The sequence below is a fragment of the Myotis myotis genome, unplaced genomic scaffold, assembly GCF_014108235.1.
Source record: "Myotis myotis isolate mMyoMyo1 unplaced genomic scaffold, mMyoMyo1.p scaffold_m19_p_14, whole genome shotgun sequence".
Taxonomy (NCBI): Eukaryota; Metazoa; Chordata; class Mammalia; order Chiroptera; family Vespertilionidae; genus Myotis; species Myotis myotis.
This window is the reverse complement of record NW_023416318.1, coordinates 6,993,599-7,020,203: the sequence shown is the minus strand read 5'-3', so window position 1 is coordinate 7,020,203 and position 26,605 is coordinate 6,993,599.

The following is a 26,605-nucleotide window of genomic DNA, read 5'->3' as shown; positions in this document are numbered from 1 at the left end:
TGAGAGCCAAATTTTTTAAACTTAAACTATATAGGTAGGTACATTATTATTAACTTAATTAGGGTACTTCCAAGCTGGCCTTTGCTAAAAACATCCTCAATCCAATTGAGGTACGTTTGCTGAGGTCAACCCCTTCCAACTCTCCCATCCACACTCATCTTGTGTACTTGTTTCGTCTATCTCCTTTCCGAAAACTGACTTCTGTGCATGGGCCACGAAGTGTCAATAGCACTGTACGTGCGCACCCACACATGGTAATTCTTGGGAGAGCCACACTCAAGGGGCCAAAGAGCCGCTTGTGGCTCACTAGCCACAGTTTGCCGACCACTGGTCTAGAAGTAAATGGCCAGGATTAAGGATTCCAGTAGCGGCTCCCAGAAATACATTCTCTCAACAAGCCAGATATTATTATGTCTTTTCCCAGTGTAGGAGGAGCCTAGATTGGGCACCCCAGAGCAGGGTCCAGGGGAGGACACCTTGTTAATACTAATAACTCAAAAAATTTCCAATCACAATGTAAAAAAAGAGAAAACGGAGATCTCCCCGCAAGCACTATCTGAAAGCAATATTCATGCTTACATACCAAGTGTAAATAATTTTTGGTACTGTGACACTAGATTTTGGGAATTTTGTTTCATTGTAGGATTTTACATCTGTAATTGCATTGTTTCCTCTTTCAAAAAGAAATGTTTTGAAATGATCTACTTGAAGGTTTTAATGATCCTACCAGCAGAACTGTGTTGGCTATCTCTATTTGTTTTTCAATTGATAATTTAAAATATATATATATATATATATGGCTATTTAAATAATTTTAAATCAATAGCAGTGTTTGAGTCAATTGTGGTATTTTATTCAATTTTAGTATATTAGTTAATATTGATATATGAGTACATTTTGGCATTGTGTTTTATTTTTATTAAAATTATTATCTAAGCCCTGGACAGTTTGGCTCAGTGGATAGAGTGTTGGCCTGCAGACTGAGGGGTCCCAGGTTCGATTCTGGCCAAAGACACATGCCTGGGTTGCGGGCTTGATCCCCAATGGGGAGCATGCAGGAGGCAGCCTACCAATGATTCTCCCATCATTGATGTTTCTATCTCTCTATCCCTCTCCCTTCCTCTCTAAAATAAATAAAAATATTTAAAAAAATTATTATCTAAGTTTGCTCTCACTATAATTTTGCCTTCCTATTAGTTTCCTTAGTTGATTTAGTATGTTATTTACTTTTAAATTCTTGAGTTAATGAAATACTCAATTCATTTTCTTTGCTCTTTTTTAAGTATGACTTTTATGTAATTTAAATGCTCTTTCTTATAAAATACGATTGATGATTTTTGGTCAATATTACCATGGCAAAGAAAATATATTCTAGATTTTCAGCAAACCAAGTTAAAGAGGAACTCAAATTTAGTTCTTTTTAGTGGACATTTGCTGATTGCCTCTGGCATTAATCACATCCCTGTTGCCCTCCTTTCAGGACAGTGTTCAGAATTTTGCAACCATGTAGTTTTACTTTTTAATTAAATCTTTATTGTTGAAAGTATTACATATGTCCCCTATTTCCCCCATTGACCCCCTCTAGTCTGCTCGCATCCCCCAACCCAGGCCTTCACAGTCCGATTGTCTGTGTCCATGGGTTATGCATATAGGCATACAAGTTCTTTGGTTGATCTCTTCCCTCTCACCCACCCACCTCCACCTTCCCTCTGAGATTCCACAGTCTGTTTTAAATCAGAGATGATACTGGTCATGCTGCCCAGGGACCATCTGGAAGATGCCAGCTCCTCCCCGAGAGATTTTACAGAGGCCAGGATGATACAGACCAAAACTTTCCATAGAACGGTCTTGTTAAAGACTCCAAATCAAATATAATGTTTATCTTTCTAAGAGAACCACAACAATTTTACCAATACAATTTTTTTTCACATTAACACCCCAAATAATTTTTTTTAATTGTGTACTCAGTACCATGCCAAGTAAGACAATTTAGAGAACTGATAATGTGGGCAGTTAGATTTTTCTGCAACTTCTGCTTCATTTTGGAGGTGAAGATTTGAAATCAGACATAACAGCTGGGGTGGGTTGGGTAACTCCATTTTACTAGTCTGGACACTGGTGAAATAAATTGTGTTGGGAACTCACGCTTTGTTAAAATGTGTGCATTCTGAGAATAAATCTTAAGTGGTCATCTTCAATCATTCTCTTACTAGATTTGAGGGATACATTTGTTCATATTTTTATGTATTATTGTTTGTTTTAATAAGTGGTTTTGTGGCTAGAAACTTTGCTACTCTGCTACTTAAAAGCTTCATTTTTTCTGCCCTGGCCAGTTTGGCTCAGTAGACAGAGCACTGGCCCGCAGACTGAAGGGTCCCAGGTTTGGTCAAGGGCACGAACCTCTGGTGCATGTCGGGCGGGAGGGGCAACCAATTGATGTGTCTCTCTCACATTGATGTTTCTGTCTCTCCCCCTCCTTTCCACTCTCTCTAAAATTAAATGGGAAAATATCCTTGTGAGAGGATTAACAACAACAACAAAACCTTCACTTTTCTGTTTGTTGGGATAGCCTAAATGTATCCCTGATTCCATGTCTCTGCAGCCAGCACCATTGCCCTCTTTTGAATTGTATAATGGAGTAGACACTTTATTTTGGGGAAAAAAAATCTGCCAAAAGCAAGTACAAGGCTGGATTCCCACAATCAGACTTTCATTTTATTTCTTAAAATTATTTCCAGCATTGAGATTTGCCCCAGGCTGACTAGCCTATGTGATCATCTCTGTGGTCCTAGATTCACTGATGATAAGAATATTTGGAAATTCTACCTACATAAACCCTGTACTGTTTATTTTTCACAAAACAAGATTCAATAGTCTGCTCCATATTTCTTGGTCTCTGGATCTATTTTATTCATCAGTTTATTTCTGTTCATTACATTCCACATATGAGTGAGTGTCAAATCTCAGAGGGAAGGCAGTGGTTAGGTTGGTGGGAAGAGATTAACCAAAGACCTTGTATGCATATATGCATAACCCATGGGCACAGACAATAGGGTGGTACAGGCCTGGAGCTGATGGAGATAGGGGTTAGAAGGGTTTAATAGATGAAAAAAGGGGTCATATGTAATACTTAAAACAATATTTTTTTAAAGATTCAATCAACATTTCCCTCCATCTGGAAATTGTTCCTCTGCTATTATACCCTAATTTTTTTTTCAAGTTTTCTCTCCTGTGGATGCTAAATTTTATTGTCCTAAAGAGGTGATACAAATATTTCCTAATGATTTAAATTTCTTTGACATTTAAATAAAAACTTGACCAGAGTGGGAAATTAAATAAATGGGTGAAAATCATGATGCTGATTGTGTACACAGTCATCTTTTTCCCTCTGAGTGCCACCAATTAAATGGAATGAGACAACTCAGTACTGCCATCGGTTATTCTGCATCCATATATGTCTACACAACCTGAGAAGTGGAGCTAAGACAAACATTTCTCAAGTAAAACTACCATCTGCTTTTATTGCTCTTCGATTTTCGGTAAAGCCTCTAAGATTTAACTATAAGAACCGACACACTGAAGACTTCTCTCTTCCAAATAAGAAGAGGATCATAAACAGAATGAAAATACTCCCATTTTATATCCTTTTTCCCATGATGTCCTAAACAATAAAGCGGCAGCAAAATGGCTAAATGCTTTGTAAATTCCCTGCTTTATAACAGCTGCAAATCAGTTCTTAACATATATTTGACCCTGGGCATTCATAGGAGCTATCTTTTGATGCTGACCTTGCATAATAAAGCAATTTCTACTTTTCAAAGAGCAACTTAAAAATGCTGCAGTGGCTAATTGAATCTTAATAATTATTTCAGGAAATACAATCAATATTGGGCCTTATTATATATGGAAAATTGTTCTTTTTTACTTCCTTCTCCAATTAAAATCAATACATTTGGGTATTATTTGGATAGGTATAGATAAAATTTAGGTCAGCATGGTTTTCTATAATCTCTTGTATTCATTTTCTATTGTTGCATAACATATTACCCCAAACTTAGTGGCTTAGTACTTATCATAAGTTCACAGTTTCATGGGTCAAGTATCTGGGTATAGATTAGCTGGATCCTCTGTTCTGAGTCTCATCAGGATATTTTAAGCTTAATTTTGGGCTGAATTTAGTTCCTTGTATTGGCAGGACTGAGACATTCAGCATCTCGAGGTGGCCTGACGCTCCCTGCCCTGTTGCTCTCTCCAAAGCAGAGCAGTTTGGACAGTAGAATGTCTCTCTGACTTCAAATCTCTTAGACTTCTGAAAAGTTATTTTGAAGAATTCATCTGGTTAGTTGATTCTCATGCCCATCCAGAATAGTCTTTCTTTTGCTTAAATCAGTCAGCTCATTGGGAGCTTACATCTGCAAAATCTCTTTTGCCATACATGGTTACAAAATCATAAAAGTAAAATCCCATCATATCAAAGATCCCACTCACACACCAGAAAAGAGTATTATTCAAGTCATGCTCACCCAGACTAAAATAATTATATAATATAATTTAATAAATTTATTATATATAATTCCATAAAATATTGTGAATTATGTAAAACTATTCAAGGCATGTTCATTCCAGAGGCAAGAATCTTGGGGGTCACCTCAGAATTCTGCCTACTGCAACTGTCTAGACTCTAATCAAGAGCAACATAAAGCTTCTATGGATTACATGAAAATCACACACAGCTGAAACTTAAGGAAATATGACTAAGATAATAGCTATCTTTCTTTTTACTATATTGGAAGTGTGCATTGTAACTAAATGAATTGAACTTGAAATGAATTGAATCTTTACAACACCTTGCTGGTTAGGTATTATTATTATTATTATTATTATTGTTAATAATACTTGTTGGTTAGGTATTATTATTATTATTATTGTTATCCTACAGTCCAGAGAGGTTAAATCTTGCTTTCAAGGTCAGACAGACTTTGAATGGGAAAGCCTGGGGTGAAGCCCATATTATCTAATGCTGATGTCTATATGCCTTCTGGGTAAGCCCCCTTGTCAGCATCACACAAGCCCTCACTGTTTGTAGATGCAAAGGCAGGAGGGAGCTATTGGAATGACAGCTGTTTAGAAGCCTTCAGTCTTGGGTAGAGGTGTAATGAGAGGTTGAGAGTACAGAATGTGAGAGTCTCAAGGGCAGAATTCACAGCTGTCTTCCCATATGGGAATACCAAGTGTGTGATTCAGAATTGTGGCAGGTAGGCTATATTTATGACAGGTAGTGATTTTGTCCAGCTGGGATGCTTCTGATGGCTTGAACATGTGTGTCAGGGATCATGCTGCGACACTGAGAAATTGCATCCTAACAACACCCACCACCATGTTTTCTTTGGGTCACGTTACCAGCTGAAAAAATAGGCCAGGATTTAAACTTGTTAGGATGTGGGAAGGGTGGTAAATTCAATAGTATGGCAAATACCAAAATGCACCCAAACAAAATGTCCTACTCTCTACATACTAGTAGCCGAGACAGTTGTATCCCCTCAAACACACAGTTGTGCCAGACAAACAATATTTTGAATAAAAGTGAGTACTCTAGACAAATGGACCATCCCACACCCACTGAAATCTCTGGACACATATTGTGATATGTGATACTTCAGGTATACTCACTTCTCACACACTGGTAAGCTCAACATATTAGACATTTAATGCACCATGATAGCTCCAAACGCACCAAACTCTTTGGGCATCTTGATTTTCTTGTTCAAATAACCTAAGCATATACTAAGGATCACATGCCCACTTCAACTTAGAAAGGGAGAGCCAGACTGGAATTTCCCTTTGAGGGTATATCAGTCCAATTAGCAAATTCTTTATTTTTTAAAAGGGGTATAGCAGGCATTTATTTGTTTCAAAAAATGAAAGAATTGACCCACTTCAGAAAAGTTAAGTTTCCCCATCTTGAAAGGGGTGGGTGGATCATAACATTAGCAGTCCATTCTAGTCAATGATCACAAGTTCCATGAATGGCTAGAACATTCCTCCTAGACAGGGAGGGCTGCAGAATGGGGGAGGCTGGGGGAACAGATATCTGGATTATGCTCCTCCCTCAAACTAGTTCTAGATCAGCTCCTCCTTAATTTGAGGGATAATATAGACCACTTTGGGGAGATGCAGGGACTATTGTATTACTTGGGGAGGAGCCGTGGCCTTCCTCTTTGATCTCCTTGAGTGGTTCCATGGGATCTGAGGATTGACTTGTCCTCCCACTTCCTACCATACTGGGAAGGCCTTTTGGTGGAAGTCTCTTTTTCCTTTCTTTTTCTAAAGGGCTTCAGCCAGTGCTGGGAGAGTCTCTGGCCTCCGTTCTCTTCACTTATATTGTCTTTACTCAGCCAGGCTCAGACAAAGGGCTCCTGGACCTTCTAAGGTCTCTGTAACAGGTCTGCTGGTCATCTCCCCTCCTGCAACCACACTGACCTTGGGTGTTACTGCTGCTGTCCCTGGTACTGCCTGCTGGTCAGGCCCTGCTGGTGCTGGGGCTAGGAGAGACTCTGTGTCCTTAAGCACAGAGTATTTGCATGAAGCAGGCTGTTGGACTCCATTAATTTCAGTCACCGAGTTTGACTTTAAGAATGCACATAAAGGTTTAACAGGGTAAGCTTTTCTGAGAATCCTTATCCCTCTCAAGCCTGCATTTAGTGGTATCTATAAACTGCTTTCTCAAATTTTCAATTATTGGGCTCCTTCATTTTTTTCTGGAAATATTATTTGTTATTAGTTGCCTACAAGAGAACAAATAACTAAAATGCATTAAGTTTATTAAGTTAAATCAGAATTAATATGCTATGTAAGGTAAATTTTGCTTTTAGTTTTCAATAAAAAGGTTTTTATCTCAGTGTTCCAGACTTCAAGTATGTAAGAACCGTGTTCTAGGATTCAACTTGCCTCTCCTTTTTTAGTATTGTTGACCCGTTATTCAAAAAGACATGCTAGGATATAAAGCCTTCATGGTTTTTATAGTTTCTGTGTTGGTTTTGTTTGTTTTTTTATTGTCATTTTAGTGCTACAATTACTGAAGACTTTCTACCTTACTTAGTGCATGGATTCTTTAAATAATATTTTGGTTCTAAGCCTACTGTTACTCTCCTTGGAGGAGCTATAGAAGGACCCGCCTGCCCAAATCTAATAATGAATTTTTGACCATTTACTTGCTTTGCAGGCAAGTTCCCCAGCTCTTTGCTAGAACTGTCTTAAATGCCACTTTCAGGTGACTCTTCCCACAGCATTCCCCTCCCACTACCTCCCCTTAATTTTGAGGTGAGCAAGTTTTACAGTCAATGAGTCATGATGAGACTTATACTGTGAGTGAGTGAGTGAGTGAGTGAGTGAGTGAGTGAGTGAAGAAAAGCGTTCTTTATTATCACTAGGCTTGAACTTGAGAGGATGGGAACCCAGAACTCCTGAAGACTGCCATGTGAAATCTGAGCATGAAGGCAATAGCACAGAAGGTGGAGTCATACTGGAAACTTGTTTCTGAATGCGGCCATACTTGAAACAGGCCCAAAACCAGGACTTTTCTATTATAGGGGACACTAAATTATTTTTTTTTAATTTTTGAGTTGGGTTTTCCAACTTATAACAGAAAGTGCTCTGAATAACTCCTCATAGATGCAAAGCAAATGCTAAAGCAGTGATGAGAGTATGCAATCAACGACTTAAACCTGGCCTGGCCAGTCAAGGAGAAGTTACCTGCAAGTAGTAATGTAAGCCAAGAGGTGAAAGGTGTGTGAGAATGAGCCAGGTCAAAAGGAAGGTGCAGAGAATATGTTTCCCAATAGAGTGAAGAACTGCTATGAGGGTCAATTCAACATGTAGAGAGCTGATAGAAGGGTGAAATGTGAGAAGGAGAGAAGAAATGTGAAAAGATTCCAGAGGTAGATGGAGACTTCAAAGGCCATGCATTGGCCACTTATACACTTATAAATTTTTTGACTAAAATTTTAATAAATGCACCTGGTCAAAATTTAGATAGTGCCACAGCAGAATGTTTCAGCACTTTTATGTGTCTTCTTTTATGAAAGATAACTAATGTTCACACAAAAATGTCTATGCAAATTCTTAGTGTTTTCCCCATAATTGCTGAAAAACTAGAAGACACATAATGTCCTTCATCTGGTAAGTGGAAAAACAAACTCTATTAGATCCATGCAGTAGAATACTACTCAGCAAATAGGAAGAATGAGGAGAAAAGGTATTTGTGTATGAGAGAGGAGCACTAGAAATTAAAATATTTTAAATTATTTATACATTTTAATGTATATATATATATATATATATATATATATATATGTATATATATCATAAGTTTTGTATTTACTTAATACACCCTAGTGAGAATTCAATTATATCTGTAAATTTTGAGTTAAGGCAAGAGGTTAGAATTTGACAGTATTTGAGTGAACAATCAACATACAAATACAAAGCATAATTTAATGGACAAGGATATTTGACCATTTCACAGCCTATGTGCTTTGTTAATAAAAAAAGAAACGGTTAAAATATTTAGTATTCACAGGCTAGATTTAAAAAAGAGATTAATTCCTATAAAAATAATATATTTCCCCAATCAAGATTACCAACTTTATTGATTACAACTATGTCAGCAAGAAAATTGGCACTCCTTTTTATTTATAAAATATTAATATCTTCACCTGTAAAAAGTAGAAGCCACATACATACACAGTTCTAATCCTTCACTCTTACAATTATTGATGTTCATTTCCAGAGAGAGCTCTCGTATATGATCATATGTCACCTTAGAAAAACTTCTGTGGAAAGTTATTATCAATCTCATTCCAAAGATAAGGAAAATGACGTTCAGAGATGTGAATAACTATCTTGTGAAGTGCGTCAGTGACCAGCAGAGATTAGAATGAATTCAGTTCATTCAGTGCAAGACATATTGAATAGCAACCATAAGCCAGATGAATTGAAAATTTCTGATGGTACAGACAGGCTTAAAAAGCATCCATTTATGTATTTGAGGTATTGTAGCTTCTTATTGTAGCTTCTTATAGGGCATGATAACCTGCACCCTAAAGTGACATCAGCGACGATTGGGCTCTCAGACATCGTACCCAATACTCTCAGCCCATCCACAGTTCCCAGTGCATTTGGAGGCCACAACTTGACATTTAGAAACCACAGCCTATGGTAGAGTCCATAACTCCCCTCTACACCCACTGTCATTCACACCAGGCTCATTAGGACATAATATTAGGGGTAGTTCATTCTTAACAAGGTAATCCCTGGGAAATGCACTTTTCAAAGCCATAGCCCCAGAGCTGCTTATTCAGGAGGCCTAAGCATAGTCCAGTGATCTGAATCTTTAGCTAACACAGAGTTGGTACAGGTGTGCTATAGAACCCGTATGTTGAGAAATCCTGTCCTGAAAGCCTTTTTGATTCCCTTACGTCTTTGCTTTGGAGAGAGAAGCAAAGCACCTGCATTTGAAAATCAACTGGCTGCTAGAATACAAAACTGAACTAAGTTCTAATAAATAAAGAGCCTGTGTTTTAAAATAACATGTGCAAGCTTATTAAATGGGATATTTTCCATTTTCTCAGTCATCCATGCCTGAAGTCTGCAGACCTGTTGGTTCTGCATTAGCTATTCTAATAATGTTGGCCTGGTAGGAGTTATTACAGCAGACAAGTTTTCCTGACATATATCCTGAAACTTCACGCATTACAAAAATAAAATTAAATAGGAATATCACAACCTGATCAGCTTAATAACAATCTTCAAATAAGGCCATTTTGTCTCAAGAAGATCTCAGCTATTTTCTCTCAGAGTTTACCTTTTTGATTTTGAGTGGACATATCCCATTAAACTTTAAAACACACACACACACACACACACACACACACACACCCCTAACAAATCAGACCACAAAACTGAAGCTTTGATGATCTAGTCTGCCTGTACATTTTATAACAGTGTTAGCTTTCTAAAATTGTTGCTTATATCCTTCAGAGACATAATTTAACCTCAGTCTCTAAATTGTAGAGAATTTCCACTTATGTATATTATGAGAGAAATGATTTACCAGGAAGCTTTCAGTGTAAATTGTTTCAGTCAGAACAGAAATCTCAATACTTTTTTTCATGTGTGTTGGTGACACAAATTTTTCATGACAAATTTAAAAGCAAATCTGCAAATGTGAATTTAAAAGTTAAAAATTCACATCTGAAAAAAACAAAACATTAAGCATTCTCAGAAAACAGGTAAAACTGAAATAGTCCCATTCAATTTTATTATGTTTCTGCTCCTTTCAAGGCTTAAATGGCTTTTGATTAATGCCACATATTTACAGAACATGAAAAATATTTATAATACTGTGTCATTTTATCTTTGACAGAACCACTTAAGCATTTCTCCCTATATCCCCATTCACTTTTATTTGTTTAGTTTGACTTGTAAAGCCATTCGGTTGGTATAGCCAATAAAAATGTCAAAAGATAGCTGAAATAAAAATTATAACCTGTGCTTTTTCTCCCAAGCAGCCTTCCCATTTCTAATGCACATTTCAATTCTCAATTTAATTGAATACAGTAACCATAAATATCTAAGTTAACCCATCATTTAAAATGAATTTAGGCTTATCGTGTATTTTTTTTTCTGTCTGTATGGTTAAGACTTAAAATAGAAAAGACACAAAGGAAAAATTGCATGCCCATGGGCATCGGATGTTCTTGAAACGTTTCTCCCATCATTAACATTATCTGTTCTCAGTTTTCACTAATCACTGTGTTGTTAGCAACACGGTAGTTAAAAGGGGCCAATATAGCTTGTCTTCCTTGTTTGCTAGTATAAAAGATAGAGATATATTCAACAATTTGCAGCATCCTAGAATTCACCTTCTGAAGGCATTAACTCTAAAAATTGCACCTTTAACTTACATCAGAAAATGAGCTTCACCAAATCCACTAATGGAACCATTCTAGGAAGGAGCAGGAAAGCTCACATTTAAGGTAGGCAGTGCATCCTTACTAAAGAGGTGTTGTGAATTAACGACCTGAGATTGCCTCTCAGAAGCTGATTTGGAAATGCTCTAAGTCTTTATTTTGTTAATGGCAATTTAGCCAGGATGGGCTCCCCAGGAAGCAGACTTTGAGATAGAAATTAGTGAGCAAGAGGATTATTAGGGAATGTTCTTAAGACAGGCACCTGTGGAAGTAACGAGTAGGGAAGGAAGAAAGCAAAATTAGGCCATAGGAAAAATTGAGCTGCAGTGCTTCCTCAGGGAAAGCCTCCTTGGCCAACCCTACCCAAGGAGGAGCTGTGAAGCAGGAAAGTCCCTTCAGCATTTTCCTGAGTTTCATTAGTGGCCTTTATATTTCTCCTCTCGGGATGCTGTGGCCACCCAGGAAGCATCCTGCAAATTTTGATATTTGTATTTTAATTTTTTTCAATTAAAATTATTTGCTAATTTCTTTGGAATTTTTTTATTTGACCCATGGAAGATTTTAAAATTATAGTGCTTAATTTCCAAGTATTTAGGGATTTTTCAGTTATTTTAAAGTTAATTTGATCATAGATTGTACTTTTTATGATTTCAATTGCTTTACATCTGTTAAGAATTCTTTTATGACACAAGAGATGACCTATCTTGATGAATGATTCATGTGAAGTTGAAAGTAATGTGTATTCTACTGTCATTGTGTAGCAGTGATGGAGAACCTTTTGAGCTCGGCATGTCAGCATTTTGAAAAACCCTAACTTAACTCTGGTGCCGTGTCACATATAGAAATTTTTTGATATTTGCAACCATAGTAAAACAAAGACTTATATTTTTGATATTTATTTTATATATTTAAATGCCATTTAACAAAGAAAAATCAACCCAAAAAATGAGTTCGTGTGTCACCTCTGACACGCGTGTCATAGGTTCGCCATCACTGGTGTAGAGTGTTCTTTAAATGTAAAGTATGTCCATTTGTTTATGGTATTGCCTAGTTCTTCTGGAGTCTTAAAGATTTTTTTTGTCTTGCCTGGCCGGTGTGGCCCAGTGGTTGAGCTGGGACCCATGAACCAGGAGGTCAGGGCTCGATTCCCAGTCATGGCACATGTCCAGGTTGCAGGCTCAATTCCCAGTATGGATCATGCAGGAGGCAGCCGATCAATGATTCACTCTCCAAAAGTATTAGTGGCAAGAGAATCACCTACATTACAATGATGATGATGGCATTAATAAGGAAACTGATATGTATTATGTAAGAACCTCAAGTTGGCTGCCTCTAGGAATTATTTCTAGGCGAGAGAAGACAGTGATAATTCATTACCTCCATGTGAATTGGGGGTTCGCTCAATATTGACTTTAGATAATCAGCAATGGCATTTAGAGTTTCAAAAAATGTATTTGAGGGAGTTGGGGCTCCTGGTAGCCCTAAGAATAGTTAAGTGTTTGTCCTGTGGCTGAAAATGCTTCTATGATATGGCTTAGGATATAGGTGGAGAGCGAAAATTTAGAATGTTGAAGTCTCTCAAAGACAGCTACTAAGAAATTAGATGTACCTGTCCACAACTTAGGTAATGGCTATGATGAAGATATAGAAATTAGGAAAACTCTGGTACATAAAGGTTGAATTCATGCATGGGTATAAAATTACCACATGAGAGAGGGTAGATTAGAAAAAGAAGAGGGAAAGTACTGCCGGGAGCTGGTCCATGCTTGCTGTTTCAAGGGACCTGGCATATATGGCATACTGTTCTTAATATGTTTGCTCACCTTCTTGGCACTATGTGTTTTAACCAAGGTCTCTGAGAAAGGTTGTTTCCCCAGTTAGGGATTTTCCCCTGAAGTTAGGGAGGGAATAAAACCTCTTAACTAAGTGCCAGGCGGGTAATTAATCACTTTAACTAGGAACAATCATGCCTAAGCTACATAATCTTTACTCCCTGGAATGAAGATAAGAAACGCCCTAACCTTTGGAATAGAGATTGATAGGATTGGAATCAACTGGTATAAATACAGATGTAACAAGACAGAACTGAGAACACAGAACTCAGAAGACAGAACCTACACACAGAACTTAGAAGACAAAACCTACACAGAGCCTAGAGACAGAAGAACTTTGCTGGAGACAACATGGCAAAAGATCCTGGGCTGAACCTGACTATAGAAATTGGCAAGAAAACCTGACTAGAACCTGGTGACTGAACCTGGCTGGAGAACCTGGGCAGAACCTGGCTGGAGAACCTAGCGAGGAACATGGCTACAGAACCTGGCTGGAGAACCTGGAGAACCTAGCAAGAGAACATGGACACAGACCCTGGCAGGAGATCCTAGGCAGAACGTCTCTGGAGATCCAGACCAGAACTTGGCTGGAGATCCTGGCTAGAGATCCTGGCTAGGCTGCTGATCAACTGAACACTGTCTCCGTGTCCTTCCTTCTTCACCGACTCCATCCACACCTTTGGGGACCCCTGGATCTGCTGGGGTTGGACCCCAGCAAAGTACAAAAGCTTTAGTAAGAATGAAAGATCATGTAGAAAATAAAAAGAAAAATTCATGAGAAAGTGATGATGTTATGAAAGGTTGAATAAAAAGTTAATGGAAAAAGAAGTGGCAGTCAAAATGTGATATGCCATAGAATATTCATTTTTTACAAGCAAGAGATGAAAATAACCTAAATGTTCATTAGTAGATAAGGAAATTGTGGCATATACACACAACAGAATATTATTTACCCATCAAAAAATTAAAAATATTATCATATGCTACAACATGGATGAACCTTGAGGAAATTATGCTCAGAGAAATAAACCAGTCATAGAAGGACAAATGCTACATGATTCCATTCATAGGAGCTATCTGATATAGTCAAACTTATGGAAGTGGAAAGTAGAATGGAGGTTGTCAGGGGCAGGAGGGTAAGGCAAATAGGGAGTTGTATATTATATATGTAAAACTATACAAGCAGTAAGAACAAATGTATTGCTATAGACAACCATATGGCTTAATCTCATTATGTAATATTGAACCAAAGGCTCTAGACACAAATTACTTTCATTTAAAGAAACATAAAAACAGACAAAATTATTCTATGATGGCAAAACTATTAATAGTGCTAACTTTTGGCAAAGAAGGATGAAGGATGTAAAGAGGAAGTGTGCTATGGTTTTTATGATACTGGTAGTATTCTATTTCCTTATCTGGGTAGTGGTGACGTGGGTGTGGACACTTTGTAAAACTTCACAGACACTTATATGAAAGATATTCACAGAAATTTTATGGAAATGTCAGTTTTAAATATCACAGAGTCTCAACAAGGAAATTTTAGGTCAAATTTTATTCTGTGATGATTAAACATCATATTTGCAATTTATAAAATATTAAATATTAACATTTAACTATTAGAGATGTGATCATCATACATAATCCAATTGTATACTCTGAATGGGCACGAATGCCTAAAAAGACTAACAAATTCAAATGTATTGTCTACAACTAATATGTATTACTTTTAAATTAGTGAAATATTTTAATGGAATACTTATCAATTGAGTTTAACTAAATTTCTTATTTGTCAAGCTAACCTCAAATTTTTAAACTGGTTAATTTCACATGATTTTTGCTGTTGTTTCATGAGAATTGATTATGTGTATTCCTTTTTCCTTTTATTGGTCTGCTTTCCTAAAAGAGCTTGTATACTATGGTCTGCATTCTGAGGGTTTTAGAGTTCTGCTTCATTGAATTGAAGTCTTCAGGATTTTTAGTAATGTATTTATTGATTCAGTTATGCTTTTTTTTTCTGTGTCCACTGTGCATTTATTAGGAAACTGCTCTATGATCGGGTTTACATAATATGTAAGGTTTCTCTTTTCCAGAAAGTGAAACAGACAGTTGGTGGCTGGTAATTGCCTTTCCAGTGTGAACCCTCACACCTATCAAATTAAACCAAATTCAAGACTCGATTGGGCATGACAACTATAGAAAATTATTACACTTACACAGTTTTGTCATTGATAGCGTTAAAGGCTTGTTTGCTCAAAACTGTGCTAAGCATTACATTTCTGTTTCTTTTCTAATTTCAAGCCAAATCAATTTGCTTCTGTAGGGCATGAACTATAGTTAATTTTTCTTTAGCAATAACATCTTTTTCTACAGAGATATTTCTAATATATAAATGCTTTTTTATGGTCATCCAGACATTCTAATATTAACCAAAGTCTTTGGGTGCCTTTTCCACTATTGTGATAATCAAATCATTATTGAATTGTATAATTTGCTGACAAGTGCTATGAAATTGTCCTACTAGAACAATGAGCCTTCCTTAGCTCACACAATGAAATTTGTAACTTCTTTCCTGGTAATTTCTATCTAAGAGAAGTATGCAGATATGTAGAAAGCAAACTTTTAAGGAGAGATGAACATACACATTAGTTGACAATACTTTTTTTTTACTTCTATTTATAAAACGTAAGAAGTTAGAATATGTTTTTCATTTAAATCTCTAAAGTTGTGATTCTCAATTTTAGAAGTATTGAATTTAAACTATTATACTATTGTAGAAAAAAGATGATTTTAAAGAATTTTAGAAGCAATAATGAAAATGTTTAAAAATGGTTTTTGCTTAAAGCTTATCAAAATAACTCATTCTTTCATATTTATAAATCACCAAATAATGTTTGTTTACTTCCTATAGAAATAGTATGCATGTAAAGGAAAAAAAAAACAATGGGGGCTTTATAGATATCCTCCCATAAAAATAAACTGTAGAACCAGTTATAGACTATTAAAACTACTGACCAATGTGGAGATAAAGAAACTGTGATTTTTAAAAAATGAGCCTTTCTCAAAAAAAGATAATGACAACAGACTGAAAGGACCTGGAAGTTTGAATATTTTCTACTTCAATTGGAATGTACCAGTACTATAACATTAAGTCACTTAATTACTCCTGCGATTTAGTTATTTACCTGCCTTGAGGATCACATCACACAATTTTGTGATTTACAGTTCTTAACTGTCAAGCATAATTTTTTTAAAAAGAGGAAAATCAAAGTCTTAAACCCTTTCTGTTGTTCATTCTTCATGCTCCATGTTCTGTTATGTTATCATGACTTTTCTATCTGAAGAATTTTGCTTAGCTAGTCATATAAAGTAGCTCTGCTGGTGAAAAATTCTTTTTGTTTTCCTATATGTAAGCATATTTTCATTTCACCTTTATTTTTGCTAAACATAATGTTCTGGGTTAATAATTCTTCTTTTTTTTCTTTCAGCACTTGAAAATGTTGTCACTTTACTATGGACCCAGGAGTGTCTGATGAGAAGCCAGCTGTCACTTGAAATGTTCAAATTTACTGAAAGGCAATGAATCATTTCTCTGTGGTTGCTTTCAATATTTTTATGTTAGGTTTTAGCTGTTAGATTATGTTATGCATGAACATGAAATTAGTAAGATCATTGCATTTTTTACTTGCTTAGTTTTTTAAATTAATAAGTTTATGATCTTTTAGGTACATTGAGAAGTTTTCAGCCATTATTTCTTCAAATACAGTTTCACCTCTACATTTTTTCGTTCTTCCTTCTGAAATTTTAATGAGCCAAATATTAGGTCTTCTATTATTGTGCCATAAGTCCTTAAAACTTTTTCAAACTATTTTCTTTCTGCTCTAATAAAATAATTTTAGTGGTCTACCTTCAAGTTCACTGAGCCATTCTTCTATCATTTTTATTTTGCTAGCAATCTCAGCCTGTGAGATTTTTTAATTTGGGTTATTGTTATTTTTTCAGTTTTAAAATTTTAATTTGACACTTCCTCATATTGTCTATTTACTTGTTAAGATTTTCATTTTTTTAGTGTTTAAAAGGTTTATAATTGCTCATTAGATAATTTTTATTATAGCTGCTTTAAAATAATTGTCTGGTCATTCCCACATCTGTCTTATTGCAATGTGGATGCCTGTTAATTATTGTTTCTCATTTAACTTGAGATATTCCTGAGTTTTGTCTGAAAATTTGGGCCCGTATCTTAGATGTATTGAGAATTATATTTTGAAACTTCAGCTCTTATTTAAACCTTCTATTTTGGAAGGTACTCAAACCTATTTTGGTTTAAACTGCATCTCCCAGCCAATTTTTGTAGACTGTGATTCAATTGCAATTTAGTGTTAATCTACTCCACCCTGCTTTGTGCTACTGCACAGAAGACAGCTTCTTCTCACACATGGTTTCTGAAGCAGTCAGCAGATGGCAGGGGAGGAAACTTCTGCTCTTGTGTGTGCAAGGTGGGAGTGGTTGTTAGGGATTCACTGGACAGTGTCCATGCCACTGTGAGGTAAGATATGGAAGGCAAGGTTTCACTCTTCCACTCTGCCAAGGGTGGGGCCACCTTCTTAAATAAGGGAGAAGATGAAAGAAAGGATAACTGGTCTCAATCTTTGTATCCAAAATGTTTGTTGGGGAGAAGAAGAGTTGAGGTCAGTTATATTTGAACTAGTGCCCCGGTGCATGGATTTGTATACATTGAAAATAAATTAATTAGAATGTGGCCAGTGGAGCAGGACTGGGAAAGATAGGCCAGACACACCCTGGAGCCAACCTTCTGCAGTCCCACACTCGCTGGCTGTACCTGGGGCAGTGTCAGGGCTGCAAGGGCATCTGTGGAATGAGCAGAGTCCCATTGGCCTGTGGGATCCCGTGGCCCAGCCTGCGGGGATAAGGCCGATACCAGCTCTCTACCATCCCCCCTGAGGAGTCCCAGATTGCAAGAGTTTCTTGGGTGATGCACCCCAGAATGGGATTCCCTCCTCTCTGGTTCTGGGGTGCGTCACCTGAATACCACTGCTGCCAACTCACTGCATATCAGCAGCTCCTGTGTTGGGTATCTGCCCCCTGGTGGTCAATGTGCATGATAGTGACCAGTCAGAGCATCTTCCCCCTGGTGGTTATTGCATGTCATAGCTACCAGTCAGATGGTCGGATGGTCACTTAGCTTTTTATATATATACTAGAGGCCCAGTGCACAAAAATGTGTGCACTCAGGGGGTCCCTCAGCCTGGCCTGTGCCCTCTCACAGTCAGGGGCCCCTCGGGGAATGACCACCTGCTTGCTTAGGCCTGCTCCAGGGGATATTGGGCCTAAGCTAGCAGTCAGACATCCCTCTGGTAGCCCAGGAGCTCTCGGGGGATGTCCACTTGACAGCGGGGAGCAGGCATGAGCTGCAGTCAGACATCCTTAGCGCTGCTGATGAGGCAGGAGATGCTCCCACCACCACCGCTGTACTGGCAGCCGGCAGCCTGGATTGTGGCTGAGCAGAGCTCCACCTGTGGGAGTGCACTGACCACCAGGGGGTAGCTCCTGCATCGAGCATTTACCCCCTGGTGGTGAGTGTGTGTCATAGTGACCAGTCATTCCCAGTCTTTCTGCTGTTAGGGTCAATTTGCATATTGCCTTTTTATTATATAGGAGTGCCTGGCCAGCCTGGATGAGGGGCCGACGGCTGTTTGCAGGCTGGCTAAGCCCCCCAGCGGGGACCCTCACCCCATGAAGGTGTGGCCAGCCTGAGTGAGTGGTTGATGGCTGTTTGCAGGTTGGCCACAGCCCCTTCAGTGTGGGGGTCCCCACTGGGGTGCCTGGCCATCCTGGGTGAGGTGCTGAGGGCCGTTTGGAGGTTGGCCACAGCCCCTTCAGGGTGAGAGGTCCTACTGGGGTTCCTGGCCAGCCTGGGTGAGTGGCTGATGGCTGTTTGCAGGTTGACCACAGCCCCCCAGCAGGGACCCTCACCCCATGAGGGTGTGGCCAGAATGGGTGAGTGGATGATGGCTGTTTGCAGGCTGACCATTGCCCCCAGCCACCCAAGCTCCCAGTGGAGGCTGACTGGAAGCAGGTATCTGGGATTTATTTATCTTCTATAATTGAAACTTTGTTGCCATGAGTGGAGGCAACAGCTGGCCAGGGCCTGCGGGAAGCTTGGCTTCCTCCATTGCCCAGGCAACCAAGCCTCCTGCTTGCTCCAGCTTCGTGACTGCTGGCCGCCATCTTGGTTAGGTTAATTTGCATATAGTCACTCTGATTGGCTGGTGGGCATGGCTTGGGGCATAACAAAGGTATGGTCAATTAGCATCTTTGTCTTTTATTCGTGTAGATAGATTATTAATAGTGATCATTGTGACTCAGTCAACTGGAGCATTAAAAAGTAAATAGACTGAGTCCTTCAGTGACTGTGTATGTTTGAGGGCTGTGCAATGGGTGGGTAGAATTCAATGCATGCCATGTCTGAGTTGAGAAGACCAGAAGACCATGCCAACATAGCTAGAGCTTTATTAGCTAAGAGCCCAAGGATAAAATATAGATTATTTTCTGTAGGAAAAACAAACACCTGACATTAAACAAAGAGTAACAAAGCTTTTTTTTTTATTACTGTATGAATGTTTATCTTAATAGACATATATTTATTCATAGTATATGGCTGTTTTAAAGAGCAGAGACACAATATGAGTATAATCTTCTTCCATTTTGCAGGCAGCTCAGTAGGTTAGGGGCTGTGGCTAGTGGGGTAAAGGGACTATGGAATGGCAGTCTTTGTGATAAATCCTGAGTGTGTAAAATCATATTAGTTACTTGCATAAATACTTTAGTGGAGGCTTACAATAGTGAGTTCAATATTTTTAATTACTCTCTCAATCAAAGGAAACTGATATTAAAATACTATGCCTTTAATTTGCTCTTTATTGGTTCAGTGGGAAAAAATAATATCTGTCAAAGCATGTCGGGGAAAAGGTGTCTGAAATATATTAATATTTTAGAATATCTAAGATAAAACATCAAGAATAAATGGAGAGAAATGGTTTTATCACTACTCAGATGATATTTCAAAAAGTTAAAGCCACATATGCAATCCTTACAGATGTAAATATATTAATACAACCTGTTTTCTATCATGTTTAAATTAGATTATACTGTCTTCACAATGATTAAGAAAAAAAATTAATGCAGTCATAATAGTCTCAATGTTTTTTTCTTAAGAGGCATGTTTCCCGATGTTTCTGCAAAACAAAAATAATAAAAAAAAATAGAGTTTTGCAATTATAGAAAGTAAGTTTTTTGTCATACTCCCTGCTAGTGTCAAGCTACCTTAATTATATTTGGCTCATTATAAGCATTTTCAGCCAAAACTTTTCTTTAAGCTCCCTGGAATATATTTTTGGGGTAAAAAGGAATTCTTATGCCAGCATACTCATATTTAATACATCAAAATGGCATTTGCAAATGTCAAGAGAGTGCAATTTTCAGTGTACACACACACACACACACACACACACAGTAGTCCCCCTATATCCATGGTTTCACTTTCCATTGGTTCAGTTAATACCGCTGGTGATGTTCCTAGTTAAAGGGGTCTTTCTGGGTCTTTAAGACATCTCTAAACAGCTTCATCTTTGCCCTACCAGAGAAGGACTATCTTTAACATTTCTTAAATCTCAGATTATGTCACAATATTATTTTGAACTGTGGAAATAAATAAAGATGACCAAATAAGAATAAGCACAGGCTATTGAGTCAAAGCTTGCTATACTAGGGGAACCAGCTTCCACCACTTGCATTTGGCAGAAATTCAAAGGCTGCAAGGAGAGTGGAGAATCTCTTTAGTGGAAATAAGGTAGGCTTTAGGTATGCCCTGATTGGAGGCTGCTGGTATGGGAGTTCAGTAGAAGTGAAACATCCTATGTGATATGTTAGGAGCATATATTTGATTTGCTTTTTCCAGTTAGCCCTAAGTTAGAAGCAGTGCAAAAGTTAGGAAAGCTGTCAGTTATTGGATCAAGTCCTGGTCATTTTGGACCGATGTCTATAGGCATTACTACTGACTTTCTGGAATGGTTGAAACATAATAGGTTGTGAGGCAGACTTCTATTTTCATATATTGTCTGTTTATTGTTCATTTGTATGTCCAATTTCTCATGTATATAAGGTAAAAGCAGATGATGAATAAAAGTGATCAAAATAAGCCCTAGACTTTTAAACTAACAATGATCTAAAATGATACATTAGTGTAATGACCAGAGTATTGCAAGGGTTTGGCTCTATATTATAAAGTAAATCAATGAAGTCCCAAAGGTACAAAATCAGTGCTCTTAGTCATGAAAATTATAGGCTTTAGAAAGACGAACTACCATGAGGAAAGCAAGTCCAATTACTCTACTAAGCAGGACCATGAACAACACCATGGCCTTGTTGAAATGAAGCCCAAATATTGGGATTTGGGGGAGTAGGGTGCGAGGAATCTATCACAACAAATAAATTCAGCAGGTAAGAAGGTGGCTATAACCTGGTGATGATATTATTAGGGGCAACAAAGGGGTTCAGAGTTTAGAGATGAATAATAGCAATCAAGGAGTTCCATGCAGTGAATGCCATAAAGTGACTTCAAATCAGTGATAGGGACAATGGTTTGTGTTAAATCCCAGTAGAAGAGGCAGGAGCTACTGAAACACTGTGAAGTCATATTTGGCATGGAAACTGGCAGAACCCATCTTATGAGTTGAAAAATCAGTAGTAGCTCAGTTTTGGCAAGCTCTGGAAGCTTGGCAAGGTGGAGGTAAAACAATAAAACTATGGCTGAAAATCCAATATAGTAACCCCAGGAGTAGCAGCTTCCAACAATGATGATTTCTCCTGTGGGTAGATGAAGTAGGTCCATTTTCAACATAATACAAAGGTAACTCTGCTCCTGTCTGAAATGGCATCATCTTCTTGGCTCTGTTCTTGCTTAAATATCTCAGAGAATCTCATTATATTTCTTAATATAAAAACATTTAAAACAAAATATAGAAAAAATAAAATTGAAAATTAAGTATAATAAGCATAAATGACATAACCAACTAATTAAAAATTGCACATATTGCAATTTAACTCTATAAACTGCTGATCACCAACTATGTTGAGAACATATTGCTAAATCGATACCTATTTATGTATGATAAAGCATGTGTGTGTACCAAACATTATAATGTTAAAAATCTGTACAAAATGGAAGATTATAACTTTAAATGTTTACATTGTTATGAAGAATGTAAATTCAATAAACATTAAAATAAGCAGGCTGGAAAATTACATAAAAAATGATTTCAGGTAAGGAAGAAAAGAAAATGTAATCCAGAGAAAGGCAGAAATTAATTTTAAAACAAAAATAAGCATAAAGAAAAAAAGCTAGCATCATAACAAAAGACTAATCAAATTAAATTTTAAAAATATATAGTGTAGTCTGGCTGACAATGAGAGTATAAGGGAAAAACTCTGACTAAACCAGAAAAATTAAGAAAAATATGAAAGGAAGCTCCAATGGACTTATGTTAACACATTTAACATTTTGATGGAATACATATCCAGAATTACTCAGAATTTATTTTAAAATCTCTAAAGAACAAATATTCCTGGGAGAAAAAAGCTAATATTGTTTAAGAGCAATGCTAAGAAATGGGTAGTGGTCTATTCAAAAGTTTTATAAGTAAACTAGAAGCCGAGTGCATGACATTCGTGCATTGAGGGGTGGGGGATCCCTCAGCCGAGCCTGTGCCCTCTTGCAGTCTGGGACCCCTCGGGGGATGTCCGACTACTGGCTTAAGCCTGCCACCGCCGCTGTGCCAGCCATGAGCCCGGCTTCTGGATAAGTGGCCCTCCTCCTGTGGAACCACACTGACCACCAGGGAGCAGCTCCTGTGTTGAGTGTCTGCCTCCTGGTGGTCAGTGTGCATCATAGTGACCAGTAGTTCTGCTGTTCGGTAGATTTGTATATTAAGATTTGATTATATAGGATATTAAAATAGAATCAAGAAACAGATACTACCTATGAATCCTAATGTTTTACTACGTAGAGCAGAGAAGAAATGCCTCCATTTCTTTTACAGGCTACATGATCCTTGATATTAAAACCTAGCAAATACAGAACTTTTGAGGAAATTACAACCTGTGAACGTTAAATTGCTTCCCACCTACAGCCATTTCTCTGTCTCAGTTATTAAAGTCAGTCCTATTACAAATCTCCCCTCTCCTTGTTAATTCTTCGGTCCCTTGATGTCTACATAAGATCTGACAAGCACTTCAAATGTGTAAGAAGGATTTTTAACATAAACTTTTGCCAAACATGTGACAGCTCTGCTATTCATTACCAATATTATGGGCAAGGTAGCATTTTATGATGAAAGAACTTTGAACTATAAAGTCTCAGTGGCCACCAACTAGCCATTTGCCTTTGAGTGAGTTACTATTTTTCTGCCTCCTGGTACAATAAGAACCATCTTTATTATTCCATTACTCCACAATGCAGCCACAGCTACTCCTAAGTCCATTATTTATATGAGTGAAAAATGTGGGCATTATCCAGGGAAACAAACAAGAAGAAATCACAGATATTATTGAAAAAAATCAGAATGTCTAAGGATGCCAGAACTCATTTGATTCTATGGGATCAAAGAAGTTATCAGTGTGAAAAGAAAGGCGCAACACAATATTATATTCAAACATAATGTGTTAGCAAAAGAAGTTTGCCTTTCCATGTTCCTCACTCCTTTTCTTTTTAATTCTAACTAGAAGCCAATAATTCATAGCTATGGTGAACATAAGCATTGTGTGTAACTAAAAATGGCTGTGTGCAGCATTGAAGGAAACAGAAATTAAAATTCTTCCCAGGCAGTTCTTGTGAGGATGGAATTTTTAGGCAGCATTCCCATAAAGTCTATAACTTTATGCAAGTGTCTTGTGAATTATGTAGAACTTGAGGAAAATAAGAAAGACTACTTTTCCTTAAGTGTAGAAATCATATTTTCTATGAATGCTTCATTTCCAAAAGAATTATGAAAAGAGACTGGTCTATTTTATGGTCTCTTCTTTTGGCATGAAACCACACTAAATAAACATATTTCAGTCTGAAAAGGAACAGTAAATAGCAATTATTTCTATATCTTTCCCCTGAGGCTAACACAGAAAATAGAACAAATGGTCTAAAAATCAACAAATCATAACTAGGTTTTAAATTTTTGTATTGCTTTTGGGACATGATGAACTTTGCCTTTGAGTTTTTAATGCCACAGAATTATTCCTAATGATACATTCATAAATCAAATTGTTGGAACATTTTTTAAAGCCACAGTTAATTACTGTTTAGTAGTAAAACTATTGCATGGGATAACATTGAAATTCAAATTCATTTGACCCAGAAACTGAACAACTGATTAGTAAAACATAGCATTATTTCCTAATGGCTTAATTTCACTGGAAACGTTATGACTTTTGAGGGTTATTCATTATAATTAGGGCAGTGTCTGAAACTTATAATGTGCTGATTTGTATTTATACAAATACATATATGTTATGTATATACTTGTATACTTAGGCATATAAAAATACATGTTTGCATATAAAATGTAAAAGAATAATAGCTATTATTAAACTCTGGGTAATTTGATCAAAACCAAAAGATCACAATAATTTATTTTTGCCTTTTTCAGAAAAATGTATTTTAATATTCTATAGAATAATCCAGGTTTATAATTATACATTAAGATATAAATACCAATTATTTTTTTTTAAATATGAAAATTATTTTATAATGCAAGAGTTAAATTAATCCTATCTAATCAAAGAGTAATATGCAATTGACCATCACTCCAACATAAAGATGGCCACCCCCATGTGGTCAAAGATGGCTGCCACAAGATGGCCAGCAGGGGAGGGAATTTAGGGGTGACCGGGCCTGCAGGGGAGGGCAGTTGGGGGGGGACCCAGGCCAGTAGGTGAGGGCAGTTAAGGGTAACCAGGCTGGCAGGGGAAGGAAGTAGTGGTGACCAGGCCTGCAGTGGAGGGCAGTTAGGGGTGACTGGGCCAGCAGGGGAGGGCAGTTAGATGTGACCAGACCTGCAGGGGAGGGCAGTTGAGGGCAACCAGGATGGCAAGGGAGGGCAGTTAAGGGTAACTGGGCTAACAGGGGAGGGCAGTTGGAGGCAACCAGGCCTGCAAGTGAGGGCAGTTGAGGGCGACCAGGCTGGCAGGGGAGGGCAGTTGGGGGCGATCAGGCTGGCAGGAGAGCAGTTAGGTGTTGATCAGGCTGGCAGGGGAGTGGTTAGGGGGTGATCAGGCTGGTAGGCAGAAGCGGTTAGGGGCAATCAAGCAGGCAGGCAGGTGAGCAGTTGGGAGCTAGCAGTCCTGGATTGTGACAGGGAAGTCTGCCCATTTGGTGGGCTCGGGCCTAAATGAGCAGTCGGACATCCCTCAAGGGGTCCCAGACTGGAGAGGGTGCAAACTGGGCTGAGGGACACACCCCCCTTCTGCCCCATGCACGAATTTCATGCACCGGGCCTCTAGTTATAATTACAAAATCAATTTAAAATATGAAATGGTTAATATTACATATTAAGTGAAATTATATTTTGTAGAAAGGTATATGGTATTAGGATTGTTTCTGCTAGAAAGGGGCTCTTTCATTCTTGTGTTCCAAGGCCCAACCATAGGGTTATCCATAGCCCTCCCAACTGATTGTCCTCAAAGGACATCTTGGGAGCAAGAAGTGGTGTGACTATTTGATGTCTTGAGTCTGAAAAATCAGTGAGCTACACTGTGGAGAAGGAAACCAACATAATGAGTTCCATGAAGGGTTCTACTTCAATTCAAACATTCTGGGGATGGAGGACCCATGGAAAATGGGAAGGACCATTTTGAGTAAGTGTTGAAAACTTCTTCCATGCATAACTCCATTAGACAGATGCAGGAAGGCACAGGGGGAAATATAGTATTAGGAGCAAGGCAATGATGCCCAGGACCTTTCCTAATCAAAAGAGGGAACTTCTTTCAGAACAATGTACTTTCTCTGTGGTTCTGGGATGATCCAAAATAGGGAGAAAGCCGATGTTGATTGGGACTGAACTACTCTCCCAAGCCAGGCATTTATGGTTTGAGACAAATTCAATTTGATTTAGACAAATCAAATTCATTTAAACAACTCAATCGTGGAGAATTGCATGTCTGTTACAATAGGAGGATGTAACAGAAGTTTTCTTCTCCTTATCAAGCTTCCATATAGTTAAAATGTTGGTAGTGTAATTGCTCTAATTTCCTCTGTACCTGTTTTATGGCAGATGATACACTCACATCTGCAACTCTCACCCTTCCTGCTACATAGGAAGCACCTTTGTTTAACTGAGGTTCAGAGAGTGTTCTGATTACATAACACATTACTGAAAACCTTAGTGGCTTGCTAAAACAATAGTCGCTTTATTCTCTCTATTGAGTTCTGTGCTTCAGAAATTCAAAGAGAGCTCAGCTAAGCAGTTACAGTTTGAGTTTCTCAACCAATTGAGCTACAGGAAGGCTCGAGCTAGAATTATGGGATACTAGCACAGAAGAGGGTGGCCAGGCACCACTTTCTTCTCATGCAATCTTAGAGTCTCTACCTGTGTTTCTGCAATGCAGTCTCTCTTAAAGTGGCCTTATTTGTGCTTCCTCATTACATGTCAACATTTCAGGGCAGTCAAACTGTTTTTGTGGCAGCTGACACCTTCAAGAATAAGTATTCAGCCTCTGCAGCTTGGCTCAATGGTT